This window comes from Equus asinus, chromosome 10, assembly GCF_041296235.1.
Source record: "Equus asinus isolate D_3611 breed Donkey chromosome 10, EquAss-T2T_v2, whole genome shotgun sequence".
Lineage (NCBI taxonomy): Eukaryota > Metazoa > Chordata > Mammalia > Perissodactyla > Equidae > Equus > Equus asinus.
In genome coordinates, this window is record NC_091799.1 from 75070976 (window position 1) to 75083697 (window position 12722).

The 12722-nt window shown below is 37.1% G+C and overlaps 1 protein-coding gene across 3 annotated transcripts in view; it reads right to left on the minus strand.

Moving 5' to 3' along the window:
* The window catches only part of GHR (growth hormone receptor), a 245225-nt gene that overhangs the window by 133023 nt on the left and 99480 nt on the right, over positions 1–12722 (minus strand). The window lies entirely within an intron of this gene.

The window sequence follows — 12722 nt, forward strand, 5'->3', positions numbered from 1 at the left end:
CAGAAAGGAGAAGGTGAGAAGCAAAAGATAGCAAAACATCTCTGCTTCCTAGTGTCCTCCTGGGTTTTTAGTTTCAGGAGGAATGTGGTCTCTGAAAGGCCCAGGAATGTGAACAGCTCAGGCTCAAAGAAGGGTCAGGTCGTGATCTTGCTAGCAGTTGGAATCCAGAGTGTGGCCACACCTTGAACTCTTCAGTTTGATGAAAGGGGGAGCAGGTCAACATGCCTCAGTCAGCACACACCTTTACCTGAAGGAAATAAGCTTCTTTGGAATAAATAAACCAGGTATCTACTTCCAAGATCTCTGAAGAGACAAGTTTGGGCTGGTTTAAAATGAACTCAGGAGACAGCCCTTTGGAGAGTTGATGCTACATCTGACAACTAATGCCAACTATTTGAAAGCTTTGCTGCAACATTTCCACAAAATGACACTACTTACAAGTCACTCAGGCATACCTGATCATCACACTGGGATCTCCACCAGGGCCTCTACTGGCCTCATTTTTATTATTGTACCTTCTTGACAATAACGAAATAGCTCTCCTCGTTACCGCTAATCAGGCTGAAATGATGAACAAGAATGTTTGTTTTCATGGGTAATGGAATGATCTGGTCCCCGGTAATGGCTGTGTAATTCTGAATAGGTATAAAATGTCTGATGTTCTGTACTTCCATTTCTAGACTGTGGATGATCAATCACTTTTTTTGTCCAATATGATTTTATGTTCTCAAAAAATTCTAAGAAAACACATCTTTACATAAACTGAATATCTTCCTGTGTCTGAATACCCATGTGTATGCCAACACACATAAGGAGCCCCCTCCCACACCGCCTCATGGAGTCACTGATAGGATCAACATGATAGTGCAGATGACACACTTGCCAACTGTGAGATTTCATACAAATGTGAGTTGCAGTTATTATAACATCCACGTTTTAAATTCCTAACCTGGAAGGCTCTGGGCTAAAGGGCTTGCATTACCCTCATCTGCTCTGCAAATGTGAGCCTCTGAGCATCTCTCCCTTCGTCCTTTACTCCTAGGTGAACAGGCTATGTAATCATAGTTTGAAGCTTCCAACAGAAATACATAAAATATCCTGTTGGTAACTGGATATTTCCTTTTAAATTTTATTTTTGAAGTATTTTTTTAAGTAGGAAAGCATGGAGGAACTGGACTCTGTATATAGCGTTGGTTTTTCTTGCCATCCCCATCACCCTGAGTGTCAGGTAAAGAAGCCTCCCCTGGCACATGCTCTCTTGATATCAGATTGTAACAGAGAATCCCAAGGCCCAGACAGCATTTTTCACTTTCCAACTGAATAAGAATATGAACAGATTTGCTTCTCCCAGAAGAGTTCTTTCTCTGGTTCGGAAGCCACCTCTTCAAACATCTCAAAGAGACTTGGCAGATGCCAGAAATAAATAAATTTTGCTTCAGATGAATAGTAGTTGACCCCCTCCCATCCCCAAACTTCTGAAAATGGCTGCCTGCGAATGAACTTCACTTCTCCCAAACAAGGAACTGATTATCACACCACTTCCTTCACAAGTCAAACACATCTCCATAGAGCACACTCTCTCTCACAAAACAAAACAAACAAACAAACAAATCAGAATCCCCAAAGAAAAACTAACCAGAAATCTGCACACTACCACAGCAGAAAAGGAGGTGTTTAAAACTGCCATTTGCCCAAAAGGGAGATGAGAACAGTTCACCACCACTGAGTGCACTGCATAGGGACCCAATTCTAATTCTCTAACTAGGGGTGGGAGCAGAGAAGACGGTAGAGAACTGTGGCTGGATTCAGTAAGAGCCAATTGTTTCATTGGAGAGGAACACTCTCTTCCACTGTAGCTGGCTCAGAGGGGCTGCTGGCTGCTCTGAAAACAGCCCCGCTGCACTCCCCTAGTGAACTCTCTCTAGCACCACCACATGCCTTAGGCCAGTGGGCACTCTGTTCAATTCGATTGTGACCTACCTACTTCCACTTTGCAGACCTCTGTGTGGCCGCTTCTAAAGGAGAGACTCTTTCTTTATTAGGTTCTAGCTGAGATAAAATGTTAGGAGAGGACAGAGTGTCCGCACAAAAAGTCTGGAACTTTAATCTATCAATGATGCACCAGAAGTGAGCAGGAGAAAGTCCCATTATTCCCCTTCCCCAGTATAATAATCTGAGTAGAGGCAGGCACTGTCCAGAGGAATCTACCAAATTGTATCTTAGCCTGTGGGGTTTTTAAAGTTTGCGGTATTTTTCTAGGGAGAATCCCTTTCTAAATTTCTAATGATATGTATGCATTCTTTGGTTATAGCCTCATGGCAAGATTTTCATTGGGGGTGGGGAGAGACAAGCTTCTACTCTTGCATAATAGAACTCACATAATTTCCACTCAAAGCCTGAGGCATCTTGACTGCTCCCCCCACCTGAAGGGAGAGTCAGTTGAAAAGCAAGGTGATCCAGCTGGCATGAGTTTCAATTCTGTAAACTGTCCAGCGGAGGAGGCCTCCAAATTACAGTTAGGCCTATGATATACTGACTTTTATTCCTTGGCTATAAAACAGTCCATAAACACATGAGAAGAGATGGAGATTAAACATAACATTTTTTCCAACATGTTATAACCAACTCCAGGCAAAGAAAGCAGTTGATTTAATTCTCTTAGATTTAAAATTAGCAACTATTTGTTGAACTACTAGTGCCTGCTAGCACTGTGCAAGGAACAATGGAGAATACAAAAGCAATCATAGTTCTTGACTGCAAGAATTAGGCAAGATAGGTATGTGAAACTGAGCAAGAGGAGCATGACTAAAAGTGGAAGATCAGAGTAGGGAAAAATCAGCCACCGGATTGAGGGGCCTAAACTTAGAACTAAATGACAGGTAAGGCAAAGTGAGAAGGGGTGTGTGAACTTGTATTATGGGGAAAAACTCAGACAGTGCAAATGTCCTATCTGGGTTCTAATTCGTTCAGGATAGTAGTCAGAGGAGATTGGTGAGACAGAGAGCAAGGTTCGGAATGATGAATAAAAGGGAATAAAATTGGACTGGCAAGACAGGACCAGACTGAAACAGTATTTCCAACTCATATTAATCAGAAAGTCACTAGAAGTTTTGGTACAGCTTAATCACGTGCAAAAGTGGATTTTTCTTGGGATAAACCTGCCCCTCATACTTTTTAACTTAATATCACTGAGAAATCCTGACAAGATTTGGTGATAACTGGATAAAGGAGATGATAAAGAAAGACACGTTGATCACAAATGACTGAGTATATAATATACGTGTGGATGAAAGATGGTGCTATTGACAGAAATCAGGAATTTGGGATCTGAGTTGTTTAGGGGAGGGGAAGGTCATATGACCATCTTGGAATCTTGGTGTTTAAGGTGATTACAAGACTTGTGGAATTGTTAGAAATGTCTAGTGGAGAGCTGAAGGCAGGACACCAAAGATCAAGAGAGAAGTCATTACTAGATTCCAGAGCTATCTACGTAGAGATGATGAGTATCAGATGAATTTAATGTGAAGACTAGACTGTTTCATGAAGAACCCCTACATCTTTATTAGAAGTAATATTTAGAAGTATATTAAGCCATATAGGGAAAAATGTGCTCATATCCAGTTTGTAAATTTGCCGAGACAAAACAACCACCACCCAAAGCAACCTGCACCTTCTGATTTGTATGAAGTATTTAAAAGGAAAGTGGTCAAAAACACGCCTAGAAGTATGATGTTAGCATATTAATATACAGGAGGAATAAAATGACAGATTTAGGAGCTTATAATCCCATTAAAGCAAAATACCAAAATGGCAGCTGATGGATCAGAAATAATAAGTTCTCCCCAATTTTTGTTTTATTAGTGTAGCTGCTCTGATACCGAAAAAGTAAGAGCTGATTAAAAAATCCCCACAGAAGCAGAATTGCTTATATTGCAAAACCAAGATTGCAGGTGGATAACCTAATAAATGTGTACTTTCTGATGCTGGTGTTGATTACTAATAAAATATTGCAAAACTGAATTTTGTTGATTTTCTGGTGAGGCTTTCCTAAGAACTCGGCACTGGAAAAGGGAGAAGCTAATCCAAAACATACCAAAGGGTATTTGAAATGACCTAGTCTAATTCAGCATTTATCTGACCAGCTTGCATTTGGAGTTCATGTTAATGCCCACTTTTTATGGTGGTGCTCATTTGAAAATTGCTCAGCCCCAAAATGCCCTAGGTCAATTTATTTCCTTTGCATTAGTGGGGAAGAAAAATTTCACAGACATTATTGACATAACTACTTTTGCTGAGATTTTCTCTTCTCAGGAATCCAGTGGGGAATACAGGATGGGAAAGTATTTTAAATGTGTAAGGTAAGAGGGAAAAAAGGACTTTGGGAATAGTATATACAGTAGGTCTCCATTTTTATAAGAAAAATAAATCATATAGGGTATGAACCTGTGCTGACCAATTCGGTTACCATCAGTCACCTGCGGCTATTGAGCACTTGAAATGTAGCTAATGTGACTGAGAAATTAAGTTAGAATCTAAATTTTCATTTTAACTAATTAAATATGTCAATTAAATAATTAAGTATATTTGGAACAGGCTGGGTATGTGAATCTACTTTTTCAGATATACATTTTATGAAATCTAAACACAGATCAAGTATTCCTGATGAAAATTTAGCATCTTAATTGACATGTGCTGTAAGTGTAAAATATACATGGACTTTGACGGCTTGGTATCCAAAAAAACACGTAAAACAGTTCAGTAATATTTATGTTAACTATAATGTTAAAATCATATTTTGGATTGTTGGGTTAAATAAAATTATTAAAAACTAATATCTTGTTTCCTTTTATTTGTTTAAATGATTTTTAAAGATTAGTAGAAAATTTTAAATCACATACGTGGCTTGCATTATATTTTATATTTCTACTTGACAACATTGATAAATACATTTTATGGTTTGTATGTTTATACTTGCATTCAGAAACAAACTGTTACAGTGAGCATGTATGCTTTCATAACAAAAACAATAGCAAAATAAAATTTTATATTTCTAATGACATACAAAACCATTATGATTATGTTTTAAGAGATCCTCCCAAATGCAGAATGATAGAGACAGAAGATTCACTGAAGACTTAGGTATAATTATATTTGTAGAAAGTTTTTTTAAGGGTACCTAGCGTGCCCTTGTTTACCTTTAGAAGTGTGACCACTCATATTGTATCTCTGAGTCACCGACAGTGGTGTACTGATGAATATTTAACGACATTCTGTCTGGAATTAAAAAAAGGACCATGGTTTGCAGTGTTTGCCAATTTCTGTGGTATAAATACCTTCCCCAAGGCTGATTTTAAGTTACCAAGTCACTGAACGTGGATTCCCTGAATCACTGGATTCACTGAAGTTACCAATCGTGGATTCACAAGCCAGTAGGAACTGGACCAGCACACCACCACCTGGGCAAGTGAACGATGCTATCTAGGTTCCATGTGAGGTAACAGGTACAAAGATTAAGCAATCTGCTGACATTGACATATGATGTAAGAGACAGTGTTACTGAGTGAACCCTGGACACTTGATTTGATGCCATCTGTTCCACTGTCAGCTGATAACATTTAGTTAATAATCATTGATGGATACTTTCCCAGGTCTTTGGAAATTAACATCAGCCTATAACACAGACGCTATCCTTGATCTTCACTTACAGAGATGGTGAGCTTAGGTCTTAAAAGCATGTGTTCTGGAGTCAGAGAGAGCTAGGTTCAAATCCTGAGGTTTGCCAAACCTCAGATAAAGATATCACTCCTCTCTAATATGGAAATGATAATATTTTTCCCTTCTTCATAGGAAAATCAGGAGGGCATCAAATGAGATGATTTATTCAAAGCATTTGGCATGCCCCCTGAAAGTACCAATAAGTGCTAGCTACTTACTAGGCCCTTTCCGATACTAGAAATAAATAGACTATGTTTTACAATGCCTTCATGGAAAGATTGGGGCCCTCATTTGTATGTCAAGAAATGGAAGCCTAAGCAGATGGTAAAGCAACCAGCACATGTGCTCTTGGGCAGCCACAATATATGACTCCCTTCTCAGTGAAGCACACTTATATCACATGAGGGCCCAGGGAAAGGGAAGGATCATTGTAACATATTCTCATGTGTAATATGTGCATCTCCCTGGATAAGGCAGGAAGGCTGCCCATTTTTGTTTAAGTGTACAGGCAATTACACACCTTTGACACGGAGGCTCAACTGTGAGGAAAATAATCTAGACACTGATTATAATCACCCCTAATCACCAGCTCATCTAGAGATGAAAATTCTATACTGTTACCAGGTCCAGATCATTTGTTATGTGAATCATGGATTTCTAGAGCTGAAAATCGGGTAGATGAATTTCAATGATAAGAGGCTTAGCTTGAAGCTAGGTCTCTTCCTGCAAGAACACAGAGAAGGAAGCTGGGTTACAGGAGCCTGGGTCTCTACCTCTTCCTTGCTGGAGGAGTGAAAGAATAAGGGGCATTTCAGTACCAAATGCTTAGTGCTACTCCTGTCTTGGTCTTCATGGGTATTTTGCTGGAGGAGACCTTTCTCGGTGCATAGGGCATTCTGTTTGAGTTTAGTAGACCCCAGTGGTACTTTGCAACACTTCACCATAACAACTATCCCTATGGATGGTTGTCAGACTCACCCAGCCTCATTTACTTGGTGTATCCACTGATTCAGGATGCAGGTGTAGCTCTTTCACAGAAGAGAAAAGCAATCACATAGGTGCTTAGCTGAACAATATGTTTCTTTTTCTACCTTACTGACATTATTGTACCTACTAAGTCATTTTTTCCAAAACAGAATTTTAAAAAGCAAACTTCTCACTGGATTTCTGCTTTCTCTCTCTTTCCACAAGTGGCTCTTTTTTAAACCTAATTTTTATTACTATGATAGATCATATAGAACATGGAGAATATATTTTAAATAAAGCTAAAGATGGAGTTTCTTTCAAACTCTCAGATGGAAATTGGCTTTGTTTTACCTAATTTAATAGGAAATAGATAAACTGTTGAAGACAAGATCTCATAGAATGAAGTCTTTAAACAAAAACATTATCTTGACTAGATTATAATCTGACAATGATTAGTACAATAATTCATAGTGTACTAAATTCTTTTTATATCTTAAAGAAACGCATGTCACTGCCTTTTGGGGGGTTAACAGAAACACAGGTTTTTAGAGGAGTTACTAGCCAGCCCAGATAACATATAGAGCAAAAATTGTGAGAAATTCTTCTTTCTTTTTATCAAGTCCAAAATAAAGAAGTTGTTCTTTTAAGGTAAACAAGTTGGGAAACCAAGAGTGAGGCAATATGATCTCCTGGGGAAAGCATTACTAGGAAGGAGTCAGCAATCCCAAGCCCTGGTGCCAGTCCAACACTGCCTGACTTGGTGACTCGGGCAGTCATTTAATCCCTGTGGGCTTCAGTTCCCTCACCTGCACATCATTCCATGATTTGGTGATGAGCCAAATCCTGCGTTGTCCGATGTAATGAACAGCTGCCATTCATTGAGGACCACTGGTGTCCTGATGTTGCCAGGCTCCTTGTCCTTGTCCTTTTTTAGCTGTGGGCAAACTGGGGGCAGTGTCTCACTCACTATTGTATCCCTAACAACTAGCCTGAGGCCAGACACAGAAGAGATACCCTCTCCAAAATCTGCCCAGTGAATAAGTGTGCCAGGTGACTTCTTATTTCACTCAACTTGCACACAGATCCAGCAAGAGAGTGCCTCATTTTAAGATTGAGGAAATGAAAGTTTAGAGGAGCTTAGGGAGGTTAAGGGAATCCTCCAGGCTCAAACAGAATATTTCTGAGTAGGGATTGGAACTGCGCTTAATGTTTCCAAGGCTTGCCTTTGCTTTCCCATGCTTCTTAAATGATAAACCAGGCAGACTAAACACATGAATAGGGTACCAGTGAGGCAGGCAAACCACGGAAAGCAAGAAAAAGAGAGTAAGTTTGGATCTGAATTACGAACAAGGGCAGACATCATAGTATTTTTAATACTTAAGGCCTGTTAAAGACAGTGATAATTCATAAATGCTGACACAGCAGATTCTTTAGTAACAGTATTACTCAAGGGGTATAACGTTCATCTTTATCCCTCAGAACCTCCAAGAGCACCTGGTCTACTTTTGGGTACATTACTTAAGAGCTATGAAGTGTGCTCTTTTCATGACCCAGGGGCATCCCCCCACCTCCTTTAAGTTTATACATATAAATAGAAAGAAGTCTATTTGGCCAGACTGACTGGCTGCCAGATAGATGGCAAACATGGGGCAGATCAATGTCATGTCTCATCTCCAGGAATTTTATGATACAGCACTTCACTCTTCAAGATCACAGGAGGTGTAATAGCTTGGATGTGGACCATTCATTGTTAATAGCTTTAATAGAAAATGCTCTCTAGAAATATAATGCAAGCCACAAATGCCAGCTACATATGTAATTTTAAATTTTCTAGTAATGGCATTAAAAAAGTAAAGAAATAGATAAAATTAATTTTAATGTATCTTATTTAGCACCTAAATATATAAAGCAAATGTTAACATATCTACAGGGAGAAATAGACAGTAGTATAATAATAGTAGGGGACTTTAATACCCCACTTACATCAATGGATAGATCATCCAGACAGAAAATCAATAAGGAAACATTGACCTTAAATGATACATGAGACCCGATGGACTTAACAGTTATTTACAGAACATTCCATCCAAAAGCAGCAGAATACACATTCTTCTCAAATACACATGGGACATTTTCCAAGATAGATCACATATTGGTCCACAAAACAAGTCTTAATAAATTTAAGAGGATTTAAATCATATCAAGCATCTTTTCTGACCACAATCGTAAGAAATTAGAAATTAATTACATGAAAAAACCTAGAAAATTCACAAATATGTGGAGATTAAACATGCTCCTGTACAAGCAATGGATCAAAGAAAAAAATCAAGAGAAACAAAAAGCACCTTAAGACAAATGAAAATAGAAATGTAACATACCAAAACTTATGGGATGCTGCAAAAGCAGTTTTCAGAGGGAAGTTCATAGTGATAAATGCCTACCTCAAGAAATGAGAAAAGTCTAAAACAACCTAACTTTACACCTCAAGGAACTATAAAAAGAAAAACAAATAAAGTCCAAAGTTAGCAGAAGGAATGAAATAACAAATATTAGGGTAGAAATAAATGAAATAGAGACTAAAAAGACAACAGAAAAGACCAATGAAACTAAGAGCTGTTTCTTTGAAAAGAAAACAAAATTTACAAACCTTTAGGTAGACTCTCCAAGAACAAAAAAGAGAGGACTCAAATAAAAAAAATCAGAAGTGAAAGAGGAGATGTTACAACTGATGATACAGAAATACAAAGGATCATAAAAGATTACTATGAACTATTATAAGCTAACAAGTTAGACAACCTAGAAGAAATGGACAAATTCCTAGAAACACAAAGCCTACTAAGACTGAATCATAATGAAATAGAAAATCTGAACAGATTGATTACTAGTAAGGAGATTAAACCAGTAATCAAAAACCTCCCAACAAAAAAAAAGTTCAGGACCAAGCAGCTTCACTGGTGAATTCTACCCAACATTCAAAGAAGAATTAACACTAATCCTTCTCAAACTCTTCCACAAATAGAAGAGGAAGGAACTCTTCCAAACTCATTTTACGAGGCCAGCATTACCCTGAAACCAAAACCAGACAAGGATGCCATCAGAAAAGAAAATCACAGGCCAATATCCCTGATGAACATAGATGCAAAAATCCTCAACAAAATATTAGCAAACCAAATTCGACAATATATTAAAAGGATCATATTCCATGATCATGTGAGATTTATTCCGGGATGCAAGTATGGTTTAACACCCACAAATCAGTCGATTTGATACACTACATTAACAAAATGAAAGATAAAAGTCACATGAACATCTTAATAGGTGTATAAAAACATTTGACAAAATTCAATATCCCTTTATGATAAAAACTCTCAACAAAGTAGGCACAGAGGGAACATAACCCAACATACTAAAGGCCATATATGCCAAACCCACAGCTAACATCATATTCAATGATGAAAGCTGAAAGCTTTTCCTCTAAGATCAGAAATAAGACAAGGATGCCCACTCTCACCACTTTTATTCAACATAGTATTGGAAGTCCTAGCCAGAGCAACTAGGCAAAAAAAAAAAAAAAAGAAAGAAAGAAAGAAAGAAAGAAAGAAAAGGCATCCAAATTGGAAAGGAAGAAGTCAAACTGTCACTATTTGCAGATAACATGATATTATATATAGAAAACCCTAAAACTCCACCAAAAAACTGTTAGAACTAACAAACGAATTCAGTAAAGTTACAAGATAAAAAATCAATACACAAAAATCTGTTGTATTTCTATACACTAATAATGAACTACCAGAAAGAAATTAAGAAAACAATCTCATTTACAATTGCATCAAAAAAATAAAATACCCAGGAATAAATTTAACCAAGGAAGCGAAAGTCTTATATTGAAAACTACAAGACATTAATGAAAGAAATTGAAGAAGACACAAATATATGGAAAGATATTCTCTGCTCACAGATTGGATGAATTAATATCATTAAAATGTCAATTCTACCAAAAGCAATATACAGATTCAATGCAATCTCTACCAAAATTCCAATGGCATTTTTCACAGAAATAGAACCAACAATCCTAAAATTTGTATGAAACCATAAAAGACTCCCAACAGTGAAAGCAATTTGAGAGAGAACAAAGCTGGAGGCCTCATGCTCTCTGATTTCAAACTACATTACAAAGCTATAGTAATTAAAACAGTATGATATTAACATAGAAACAGACATATAGATCAATGGAACAGAAAAGAGAGCACAGAAATAAACCCACACACATATGGTCAATTAATTTACAAAAAAGGAGCCAAGAATATACAATGGGGAAAGGACAGTCTCTTCAATAAATGGTGCTGGGAAAACTAGACAGCCACATGCAAAAGAATGAAGCTGGACCACTATCTTACACTATATGCAAAACTTAACTCAAAATTGATTAAAGACTAAGACCCGAAACCATAAAACTGCTAGGAGAAAACAAGTGGTAAGCTCTTTGACATTGGTCTTGGCAATGATTTTTGAATCTGATACCAAAAGCAAAAGCAACAAAAGCAAAAATAAAGAACTGGGGCTACATCAAACTAAGTAGCTTCTGCACAGCAAAGGAAACCATCAACAAAATGAAAAAGCAACCTACTGAATGGGAGAAAATATTTGCAAATCATCTACCCGATATGGGGCTAATATCCAAAATATATAAAGAACTCATAAAACTCAATAGCAAAAATACAAACAACCCTATTAAAAAATGGGCAGAAGACCTGAATAGACATTTTTCCAAAGAAGACATACAGATGGCCAACAGGTACATGAGAAGATGCTCCACATCACTAATCATCAGAGAAACACAACTTAAAATCACAATGAGATATCACCTCATACTTGCTGGAATGGCTATTATCAAAAAGACTAGAAATAAAAAGTGTTGACGAAGATGTGGAGAAAAGGGAACCCTTGTGCACTGTTGGTGGGAATCTAAATTGGTGCAGCCACTATGAAAACAATATGGAGGTGCCTCCAAAAATTAAAAATACAACTACCATATGATCCAGCAATTCCACTTCTGAGTATTTGTCAGAACAAAATGAAAACACTAACTCAAAAAGATAAATGCACCTCTATGTTCATTGCAGCATTACTTATAACAGGTAAAATATAGAAACAACCTCTGTGTCCATCAACAGATGAATGGAAAAAAATTGTGGTATATGTATATGTATATATATATATATATATATATATATATATATATATATATACACACACACACACACAATGGAATATTATCCAGCCATAAAAACGAATGAAATCTTGCCATTTGTGACAACATGATGGACCTCAAGGGCATTATGCTAAGTGAAATAAGCCAAAAAGAGAAGGACAAATACTATATTAACTCTCATGTGTGGAATCTAAAATATATATATCAGAAAAAAAAACCCAAGCTCATAGATGCAGAGAATAGGTTAGTGGTTACCAGAGGCAGGAGATAGGGAGTGGGAGAAATGGGTAAATCTTTTTTTTTGTGTTAGCGTAAATTAATTGAATTAAAAAAAATCAACAAAATGAAAAGACAACTTACCAACTGGGAGAAGATATTTGCCAATCATATATCTGACAAAGGGTCAATATCCAAAAAATTTAAAGAACTCATACAACTCAAGAACCAAAAAAAAGCTATATGACTCAACAATAACAACAAAAAACCAAACAACCAAATATGGGTAGAGGATCTGAACATTTTTCCAAAGAAGATATACAGATGGCCAGCAGGTCCACGAAAAGACGTTCAATATCACTAATTATTAGGGAAATGCAAATCAAAACCATAATGAGATAACACCTCACACCCTTCAGAATGGCTATTATTAAAAAGATAAGAAATAACAAGTGTTTGAGAGGATGTATAGAAGAGAGAACTGTCTTAGACTGCTGGTAGGAATGTAAATTGGTATAGCCACTATGGAAAACAGTATGGAGATTCCTCAAAAAATTAAAAATAGAACTACCAAATGGTCTACCTATTCCACTTCTGGGTATTTGTCCAAAGA